At 44.2% G+C, this 10,000-nt stretch overlaps 1 protein-coding gene across 3 annotated transcripts in view; it reads right to left on the bottom strand.

Moving 5' to 3' along the window:
* Positions 1-8,884: 8,884 nt before the first annotated feature.
* Positions 8,885-10,000, bottom strand: part of LOC125038521 (vinculin-like) — a 40,459-nt gene continuing 39,343 nt past the window's right edge. For all 3 annotated transcript variants that reach the window (XM_047632014.1, XM_047632015.1, XM_047632016.1), the window contains one exon: positions 8,885-10,000. This exon is cut by the window's right edge and continues 568 nt beyond it. The gene's annotated coding sequence lies outside the window, so the exon portion shown is untranslated.

The following is a 10,000-nucleotide window of genomic DNA, read 5'->3' as shown; positions in this document are numbered from 1 at the left end:
CCGTCGCCCTCTTCACTCCCTCAACTGTAGGCTTATCTTTCGCCAGATGAACACTCAACATGGTCCACACCAGTCTTCCCTCTACGCCTAGGTTGAGCACCTATGTTATTCCTTGTACCTCCTGTGATAAGCTATACTTTGGCGAGACGGGCTCGTCCCATTAAGCGTCTGTCTCAACATAAGTATGCTGTATCCAGGAGACACAACAACAATGCTCTCTTCTGCCATCAGTGGGATACAGGCCATCAGATGGACTGGTCAGCGGCGCGAATTGTCTTTCCTTCCGCTGATGTCCACGCCCGCAAACTGGTGGAATCCCCCTTAATAAAGCTGCTGCCTAATTTCAACCTGAACAGCGGCTTTTCACCTGCCAGTTTCAAGGTGGAATGTCTCCTCGCTTCCCACACCCTGCGCTTTCTCCCGTATGCCGGCCACCCTGTGCCGATTATCCGACCAGACCTGGCCTTCCTTCACTTCCGTTCGCCTGTCCTCACCTGCCCCTCGTTACCTCGTTGCCTTTCCTCTTTCTCTTTTATACCCCCTCTTCTCCCTTTCCTCTTCAGACCTGAGGATGGAATCCAGGTGGATTTCGAAGCTGTAGTCTCCCTCTCAATAAATCTAGTTTTGCATTGTTGGTTTTTCAACCACATATATATGTGTGTGTGTAAACAATACATAGCAAGACCGGATGGTACACTTCATACCTCTGTCCCCATCAACTGCCGTACCTCCTTGGGCGGATGCAGGTGTCCTGCCCGCCTTTGTTGTTTTACTTACGACGTCAGTAAGCATCCGCCCTGGAAGGGAGCCGCCTTCTTCTTCTTTATGGTTTGCGAAGTTCTAGCATCGCCCGGGCCTTCTAAATATGGCCCGGCCTGTGTCAGCTTTTTTACGGCTGTCTCATTGAGTTGTCTGACACTCGGTGCTTACCGTGGCGGCGGGATTGCCAGCAGGCGCTCCTGCCGCCATGGTGTAAGCATTTCGCATAGCCTCTTTACCAGCACGGCGGCTGTTGTGGGCGGTCCCTGTCTCAGGAATTGTGTATGGTCACAATTTTCTAAGTAGTGGACTAGTGTGGCGTTCGGCTCGCCGCAGTGCTTGCAGCACCTTTCATCGCGTTCGATTGTTGGGATAATCTGCCATGCACAGTGGTAACCTAGGCGCATTCTGTGAAGAATGACTTCGGTACCTCTGTTGCTTACTTCAGAGAGTGCCAGTGGTTCATAGCCTGTGGCGTCTGAGTACCAGCTGGCCGAGGGGGAGGTTCTCGTTTCCTCTCTGTGGAGCTGCCGTAGGAAGGTACGACCGACCAAGGCACACTTCTCCATAAGTAATTTTCGGCTCGGTTTTATCGTCATGGGATTTGGGGGCATACCCCTGCCAGCGACGGCTAGTCTGTCAGTAAGCTCGTGATAATTCTTCTACCCTGAGCAAGAATTATCTGTGCCATTGTGAGAATCGTGGTCAGTAGGTAGATGTTGTCTGTGGATAAGCTGTGCTGAAGACAGTCAATGGCTGCCCTGGAGTCTGTGTGTATGACCACGTGTCCTTCCCTTAGGGACGCGTGGCCTAGGCCTCACATGATTTCAACTGCCTCTGCCTGTAGCGAGGAGGCGTTGTCTGTTACCCTCATGGATCGCGTGGCATCCCTTGCTGCAAAGCCGGCGCCTGCAGTGTGGCTCAAGGGATCAACCGATCCATCCGTGTAGTATGTTCTACTACCCGGAGGAGTGATGGCTGCAATGACCCTGTGGGCTTCTGCCTTTAGGCTAGGCATGGGGTATAGGCTCTTTTTCATTGACAGGCTCATTATGTTGAACTCTATCAGGCTCAGTGCCCACGGCGGGGCTTCGGTAAAGTCGGGGTGGGGGGAGTCCATGCCCTTAGCAATGGTTAATGGTTAATGGTTAAAAGGAAAATGAATGTGCTAGACATCTAAGGTCATGTAGCACTATAGTAAATGGTTGTGAAGGGTGGTTGAGTAAGTGATTAGTTGTCAAAGTTGGGTAAAGGAATTGACGAGTAAATGGGTTAAGGTTGGGTAAGGTAATGTATAGGGGTTAGATCAAGTGAAGGATGCATATGTATATGCATTTGAGGAATTAAAAAGGTTGTCAAAGCATAAAGTGTGAGAAGTTGTGGGAGGGATCACGAAAAATCGGTCCCATTTGGCTGGGCTAAATAGATTATTTAAGAATTTTGTAGAGATGGGGGTAGTAGAAGGACGGGGGCATGTGGAAGAGGGAGTAGTGTTGTGGGAGGTAGTGTTATGGGGAGGTGGACATAAGGGAGGATGGGGTAGTTGATGAAGAAGGTTGTGGGGGTATAGTTGTTGAAGTTGAGCATGTTGGGAGTAGAAATGTCTCCTGGGGTGTTGATTAGGGTGGATACTGTACTAGTCGGCATTGAGGAGGGGGTATTAGTTGTAGTGTTCAGAGCCGTGGTCAAAGGAGACCCTGGGGTCAGGGAATCGGGCGGGTTTGAATTGGTGGAGCTATTTGATGAAGAGGCAAGCCTCATTGCCTCTAATAATGGTATGGTTAATAGTTAATGGTTATTCATTGTTGGCCATGATAAGCCTGGAGTATGTTGGGGAGAGAAACGGTCCACCCCTCAGGGTCGCTTGAGGGGTAAGGGCTAGACAACTAAAGCAAGGAATACCGTGCCCATGGCTCCCTCAGGCCGTTCAGGACTGGCACAAAGTCAGCCTTTTATCCCTTCAGCACGGCTCTCACACCTTAGGAAGTGGATAGTAGAAGGGGTTGGTGAAGGGACAGAAAGGAAAAAGTAGGAGGGGGAAAAAAAGACCATGCAAAATTTGTTGAGTCGAGGGCCGAGTCCCAAGGTTGGGGAGTTCCCCAGCATTGGGTCCTAGTCTCCGCCTCCTAAGCCCCCCCACGACAACAACGGGCAAGGGATTGGGGGGGTGCCCTTAGCAAGAAGCTGTTCTTTGAGCTGATGGCGTATCAACACCCTGGCTATGTGAGACAGCCAGGAGTTGTTTGCAAAGAGCTCGTTGTCTTGTTCGAGGCGTCTGACTAATTTTTGTCTTAGGCTTGTGTTCCTGGGAGCCTGGATGACCTTAGACAGGAATTATGTTGCCATTAGATCGATTCGTGAGTCCAGGGGGAGAAGGTTTGCCTCTATCAGGAGGTTGAGGACCTTCGTCCACCCCGGGGCACCCAAAATGATCCTTGGGAGTAGAAATCTCTCCTGGGGTGTTGATTAGGGTGGATACTGTACTAGTCGGCTTTGAGGAGGGGGTATTAGTTGTAGTGTTCAGAGCCGTGGTCAAAGGAGACCCTGGGGTCAGGGAATCGGGCGAGTTTGAATTGGTGGAGCTATTTGATGAAGAGGCAATTGCCTCTAATAATGGTATGGTTAATGGTTAATGGTTATTCATTGTTGGCCATGATAAGCCTGGAGTATGTTGGGGAGAAAAACGGTCCACCCCTCAGGGTCGCTTGAGGGGTAAGGGCTAGACAACTAAAGCAGGGGAATACCGTGCCCATGGCTCCCTCAGGCCGTTCAGGACTGGCACAAAGGCAGCCTTTCATCCTTTCAGCACGGCTCTCACACCTTAGGAAGTGGATAGTAGAAGGGGTTGGTGAAGGGACAGAAAGGAAAAAGTAGGAGGGGGAAAAAAAAAAGACCATGCAAAATTTGTCCCAAGGTTGGGGAGTTCCCCAGCATTGGGTCCCAGTCTTCGCCTCCTAAGCCCCCCTCCCCCCACGACAACAACGGGCAAGGGATTGGGGGGGGGGGGGGGTAAGCCCCATATGTTGGAGCAGTTGTTCATAATGCTGAGTGTAAGGGATTGTACAACAGCAATTCTCGTCTGTGTGAGGATTTTTTATCTGATTTAGGTATATCAGATGACCATTACTTTTTTGTAAATGTTGCCCATGTGCGTCTCCAAAGGCTTATATCTGTGTACATGTACCCCTAATTTGTTCACAGAAATGCTTGGTTTAATATGTCAGCCTTCAAATTATATGATTATTGTGTGAGGATTTTGGGTATGTTTTGTCGACTCTTGATAAAGATGCAATGAATTTTATCAGAATTTAAGTTGAGGCCATAGTGTCAAAATAAATCTTTGCTTCTGTATGAATCAGTTGAGTATTTCTTATAAATCAATTCAATTTTATTACAGGGGCAGCATGAAGAAACTGAGTTATCGGAACACTGAGCAAGGAGTCAGTTGTCTGCAATGGTTGATAGGTCGGTAATGAATATGGCGAGTAAGATCAGGCTTAATATGGAGTCTTGTGGGACACCGAGAAAGACATGCTTAGATGACATTTTATCAAGAATGGTTAATGGTTAAAAGAAAAATAAATGTGCTAGACATCTAAGGTCATATAGCACTATAGTTAATGTTAGTGAAGGATGGTTGGGTTAGTGATTAGTTGTTAAAGCTGGGTTAAGGAATTGGTGAGTGAATGGGTTAGGGTCGGATGAGGTAATGTAAAGGGGTTAGATCAAGAAGGATATATATGCGTTTGAGGAAGGAAAACAGGTTGTCAAAGCAGAAAGTGTGAGATTCTGTAAGGATGTCTGATAAGTTGGGATGTCTATGTAGGGAGGACGTGGGCATGACAATAGAATATGTGGGACTGAAAGAGAAACATTCGGAAACCGCGAATGTTCCAATGAAGTATAGTTATACTTTCGTTGATTTAGCGATATCGATTATAGAACGTTTTGGAGAATTTGAAGGGGAAGGTGCTAGAGGGTGGGATAAAGAATGAGGTTGGGGAGATGGTGTTGTATCAGGAGGGGTGTCGGGAGGTAGAGGGTCTGGGGAAGAGGGTACTTGTGACATGAGGGTTTCACGTGTGTATCCAGGAGGGAGTGGAAGGGATAGAGGGGATAGTGGGAGGGTTAATATAGGTGGGGTTGGAGTCAGGGGGGATGGGTTTTGTTGGGATGGGGTAGGAGGATTGGGTGTAGGGAGAATATGAGTAGGAGGAGGATGGATATCGGCAGTCACTTTGAGTGTGGAGGGAGCGGGAGTTGTAGAATTTGAAGGTGGATGAGTATTAGTTTGGGACTCGATTATGTAGTTCTGGATATCTTCAAGAGTTTCTGTAGTGGAGTTGGTTGGGGAGTTTTGTGAGATAAAGGTTTTCTTGTGAGGGGGGGAGAGAAGTCTGGTGTCTGATAAATAGGGACAAAGGAAGGTGGAGGTGATTGTGAGGTAGGGGAAGAGGGGGTGGAACGTTTATTGTCTGTTGCGGGTAGTGCGGGGAGGAAGAGGGGAAGGTGTTGGGGCTGTAGTAGAGATTGGGGTGTCTGGATTTGGGATGGCAAAATAATTTGATTGGGTAGAGATTGGAGTGTCTGGGTTTAGGATGGCAAAATAATTTGACTGGGGAAGGTAGGAGGTAGAAGAGGGGAAGTTAGATGGAGGGGGGTTGGGTTTAGGAGAGGGTGTAGGAGCTTGGGAGGTAGGGGGATTGGCAGAGTGAGCGACATTACTGGAGTAGGGGGTAAGAGAAAAGCCTCGTCGACGTGCTTCCTGTCTGGCTTCACGTAGAGTGAGTCCAAGTCTGAATCTGAGAGTTGCTACCTCAGACTCAAATTTGTAGGTGGGGCAGCCTCTATAAAATACATTATGGGGGCCGCCACAGTTTGCACATGTGCATGATTGTGCAGAGCAGTTTGATCGAGTATGGCCAGGTTGGGCACATAGCGGGCATCAGGTTGTGGAATGACAGTGTTTGGCTGCATTTGATATATTTTCAACTTTTGTCTTCTACATTGTATCGGGGTGGCAACTTGTGATGTAGAAATATACTATCTGAGGACGTTCTGCACCCTGTAGTGGTTTAGATGTGTGATGCTTGCCCCGTGTTTTTCTTTTCCCTTAAATGGAGGTGTATGACATGCACATGAGCATGATTTGTGCAAGATCATGTCTGCAGATATGATCTTGGGCTATTGGCTTACACAACTAATGCTTATGCCATAATAAACGTCCGCCACGTGGGCTTTATATATAGCTTACCCCTACCATCTACACCATCCTCCTCCGACCCACTGCTCCCATTCACATGGTGTTCCCTTGTTCGTTCATCAATAAAGAGTTCAGCTGTTTAATCACTATCACTGCCCAACCAGTCATAGTCATATGCAGGCACTCACAACCTCTTACAAGATGACGGTAACGAAACCTTCCTCGTCTTGCTCGTTTGTTTGTTGCGCTTCTGGTCGTTCTGTGATGTTGACAACGACAGTGGGCACTTGTGTTGGTGAGGTGGTAGTTGGGGTGGGGGAGACTCCAGGCATCTGGTGATGTATCATTCCACTAGAGGCTGGGTGGGAACTTTTTTTCTTTGTTCTTTCTCTTGCTGTTCTTGATATAGCTTCTCGGCATTACTTGTCTCAACACCTTGCTTCTCATCCCAGGAACCGATACTTCTACATTGTTGGGAAGGCACCTGCTAGCTGGGTGTAGAAGGTGTACGGGGGAACGACTGTATGCGTGTTTATGATACCTGCGGTTGATACCTGCGCTAACGAGCTCCTGGAGTTTCACTGGATATGCGGGCATCCAGGCAGGCGGCACCTTTTCTCAACATCCTGGGACAACTGGTAACTGCACTGACGAGTTCCTGGTCCTTCGCTGGATCCCTTCCATTACACCGTGGGGCAGCTTAATATCTGCACTGACGAACATTCTGGTCTGCAGGCATGCGCGCAAGGGCCAAGATGGTACGAGGAAAAGAGAGGCAACAGAGAGATGTTAAATGTTACTAATCGTGATTTTATGTAAATGTGCACTTTTTGATGTCAGTTTTTACTTTATTTTTGTTCTTTTCACTTTTGTATTCTTTTGCAAAGATAAAGAAGAAAATAGGAGAGGGATATAAGTAATGGTCCACAGGGACCCTGCTTGAACTAAAAACTGTCTCCGACAGATGTAAGAGTAGATAAGGGAAACGACATCGGCAATTAGTGAGGATTCACTTGCACCATTTGTCGTCACATAGCGAAAGAAATGTACGTAAAATAAGATATGCGAATTAATGTGCAGTCGTTACGACTGGCTAAATCGATCTTTACGCCTGCATGGATGGGTGTGTGTATGAAAGTGAGAGTGAGCTCACACAAATAATGAAAGATTAATATTCATCTTAACAATACTGCATTAAGTAGAAAATTACAATTATACAAAATTATTTCAGCTACCACACGGAATTCAATAATTAATGCTATCCGGCAGAATGTCCAAGGGCATGATAAATAAGCGAATAATGAATCTAGCTTAAACCCTATTCCTACATTAACACTATGATATGGGGAAGATTCTAACGCCACATTTAGATAATAAATTTATACAAATCTGAGTTACAATCTCTGTATTAGCGCCGATAGAACATGTAACCATTCAGAAATGTAACAATGCTACGTTTATTCCAATAACGGGAACAGCGAGCTGGTCTACTACCTATAGGGCTTCCACGACATGAGTGACCGGAAGTGAAGGAAAGCGAAGGAAAGCGAGGTCAGGCAGAGACGAGGAAGCACACTAATAATGAGAATAGAAATAAAAGCTATGATGATCCTAATAAAGATAAATGAAACCAGTAAGAGAATTCCACGAACCAAAGAGTATGAATGAGTGAATTTCTGATAGTCAATCAACAAAACTCGTACAGTAAGAGAATGAAGTCCTTTGAATTTCATAAAATAACTGTGAAATCAAAAGAAAGTAATTCTCAGATTGAGAGATATTCTGGGAGAAATCTCTAATAACAAGAGAAAATTATTAAATACTTCATAAACGATATTTCGTGTTTGTTGGCAATACAGTGTTTAACAGTAGTGCGTGACCTAAGGTCAGAAGGATAAAGTGAGAGTGAGAACACTGCCATTTCATGTTACCATAAGAATTTATATTACCACACTTTCACCCTGCAAAACCAATGTGAGAGTGAGTGCACATATTTTATACAGCTATCTATGGGAGAAAGGAGGGAAGAGAAACGAAAGGGCCCATAACATGTGCTCACATGGTTTTAGAGAGGGAGAGGGAGTGGGAGTGGGAGTGGGAGTGGGAGTGGGAGTGGGAGTGGGAGTGGGAGTGGGAGTGGGAGTGGGAGTGGGAGTGGGAGTGGGAGTGGGAGTGGGAGTGGGAGTGAGAGTGAGAGTGAGAGTGAGAGTGAGAGAGTGAGAGTGAGAGAGTGAGAGAGAGAGTGAGAGAGAGAGTGAGAGAGAGAGTGAGAGAGAGAGTGAGAGAGAGAGTGAGAGAGAGAGTGAGAGAGAGAGTGAGAGTGAGAGAGAGAGTGAGAGAGAGAGTGAGAGAGAGAGAGAGAGAGAGAGAGAGAGAGAGAGAGAGAGAGAGAGAGAGAGAGAGAGAGAGAGAGAGAGAGAGAGAGAGATTTAGTTTATGCAAGAGGGAAACAAATAAAGAGATGAAGGGAAGACAGATAGACAAACAAAGAGACCTACTAAAACACAAAGACACATATACACAAACAAAGTGACATACAAATATGCAGACACATATACACACAAACAAAGTGACATACACATATGCAGACACAGACAGACAGACACACACACACACAGAAGCCAGGTTAAATGTGTGTTTAAATCTACATGTTATAATATATTTGTGGTTTATAATACATTGAATACTCTATGAAAACATTTATTTTGTTTGTTTTATAAAATGATGTAGTCGTTTATGTAACTGATATTAAGGTAATGATTACAATTTTTATGTGTAATTTATGTATAAAATGGTCAGAACCTGCATCCATAAGGACATGATGAAAGAAATCCTCTTCGTGGCCTTGACCTTATAACTTACGCAACCATAAATGTGGACGATGGAAGCAAAACATCACTGGGATGAAGAAAAATCACCAGGAAAAGTTTGTTATGTATTTATCTACATTTTCGGTGTCTGTTCTATGATCTTGGGTATATCTTTCATAACAGTGATGATAAAAGCTTCATATCTAAGGCCTCCATGTGATTGTAAGTAATTCTTAAATCACTAGGGCATTGCAGAGTAAGAATGTATGCACAAAATACAATTAAATCTGAATGAAAGTAGGAACATCAAAATCAGACCTCTAAACTGCACTTGCATTTTGAACTTGAGTAAATTTCAAAAAATGCATGTTGCATCAAGGCCTGTTACAAAGTGGTAATATGCATTTTATATCTAATACGTCTGATATCCTTGTTACAAAAGCAAAATGTTTGCATGTATATTAAAAATAACTTCTATGGATTTGCGTAGCAACTAACATTTTCATAAATGCTATGTATGAATTGCATTCAAAGTTAGAAAAGCCAATTACTACTTCAAAATGACAGCATAAAGGCACTAAAATTATTACAAATACAACAAACTTGGACATTTCAACAGGTTCTTTTGAACATATACCTTTATTCATTTGTTTCTTATCTTAATTTCATAGTCATAACAAGTGCAAACTGTACTTTCAGTTTAATTTGTCAGACAGATTAATCTTACAATACAATACAGTTCCAGCACCAATAAATAAACATTAGTCACAAGTTAGATTAGTGTTAGTTTTGAGAAAGGGTAAGCAACATGGTAAATAAATCCAGTTAATATTCTTTCTTAGTGTAACAAAGGGAAGAAAGTATGCCTAATATCTTATTTCATGACAATGAAATCTTATTATTCACAACATTGAGGAATCCAATTTAAAATAAATTTAATTTTGGATACATCAATGCACACCAGTTATTGTTTCAAACACATGAAAAAAATGAATTCCTTCATCACATAATATATATGATATGGAAGGAAATTTATTTTCACTGATGTCCACTTTTTTCAGATAAGAGACAGTTGTTCATAAAGCTTAAATGCAAGTAACTAACTAAAACATTTTGTGTTTTGGACAGTAATCTTCACCACAAAAGGAAGACTATTTTTGGCACAGTCAAAATTAACTATTCTCAAATGTGTAACGGAAATAATATTATGTGCACAGCTGCAACTCAT

Source organism: Penaeus chinensis, chromosome 25 (genome assembly GCF_019202785.1).
Source record: "Penaeus chinensis breed Huanghai No. 1 chromosome 25, ASM1920278v2, whole genome shotgun sequence".
NCBI lineage: Eukaryota > Metazoa > Arthropoda > Malacostraca > Decapoda > Penaeidae > Penaeus > Penaeus chinensis.
Note: the sequence above shows the minus strand (reverse complement) of the source record. Positions and strands in the feature narration are given on the sequence as shown.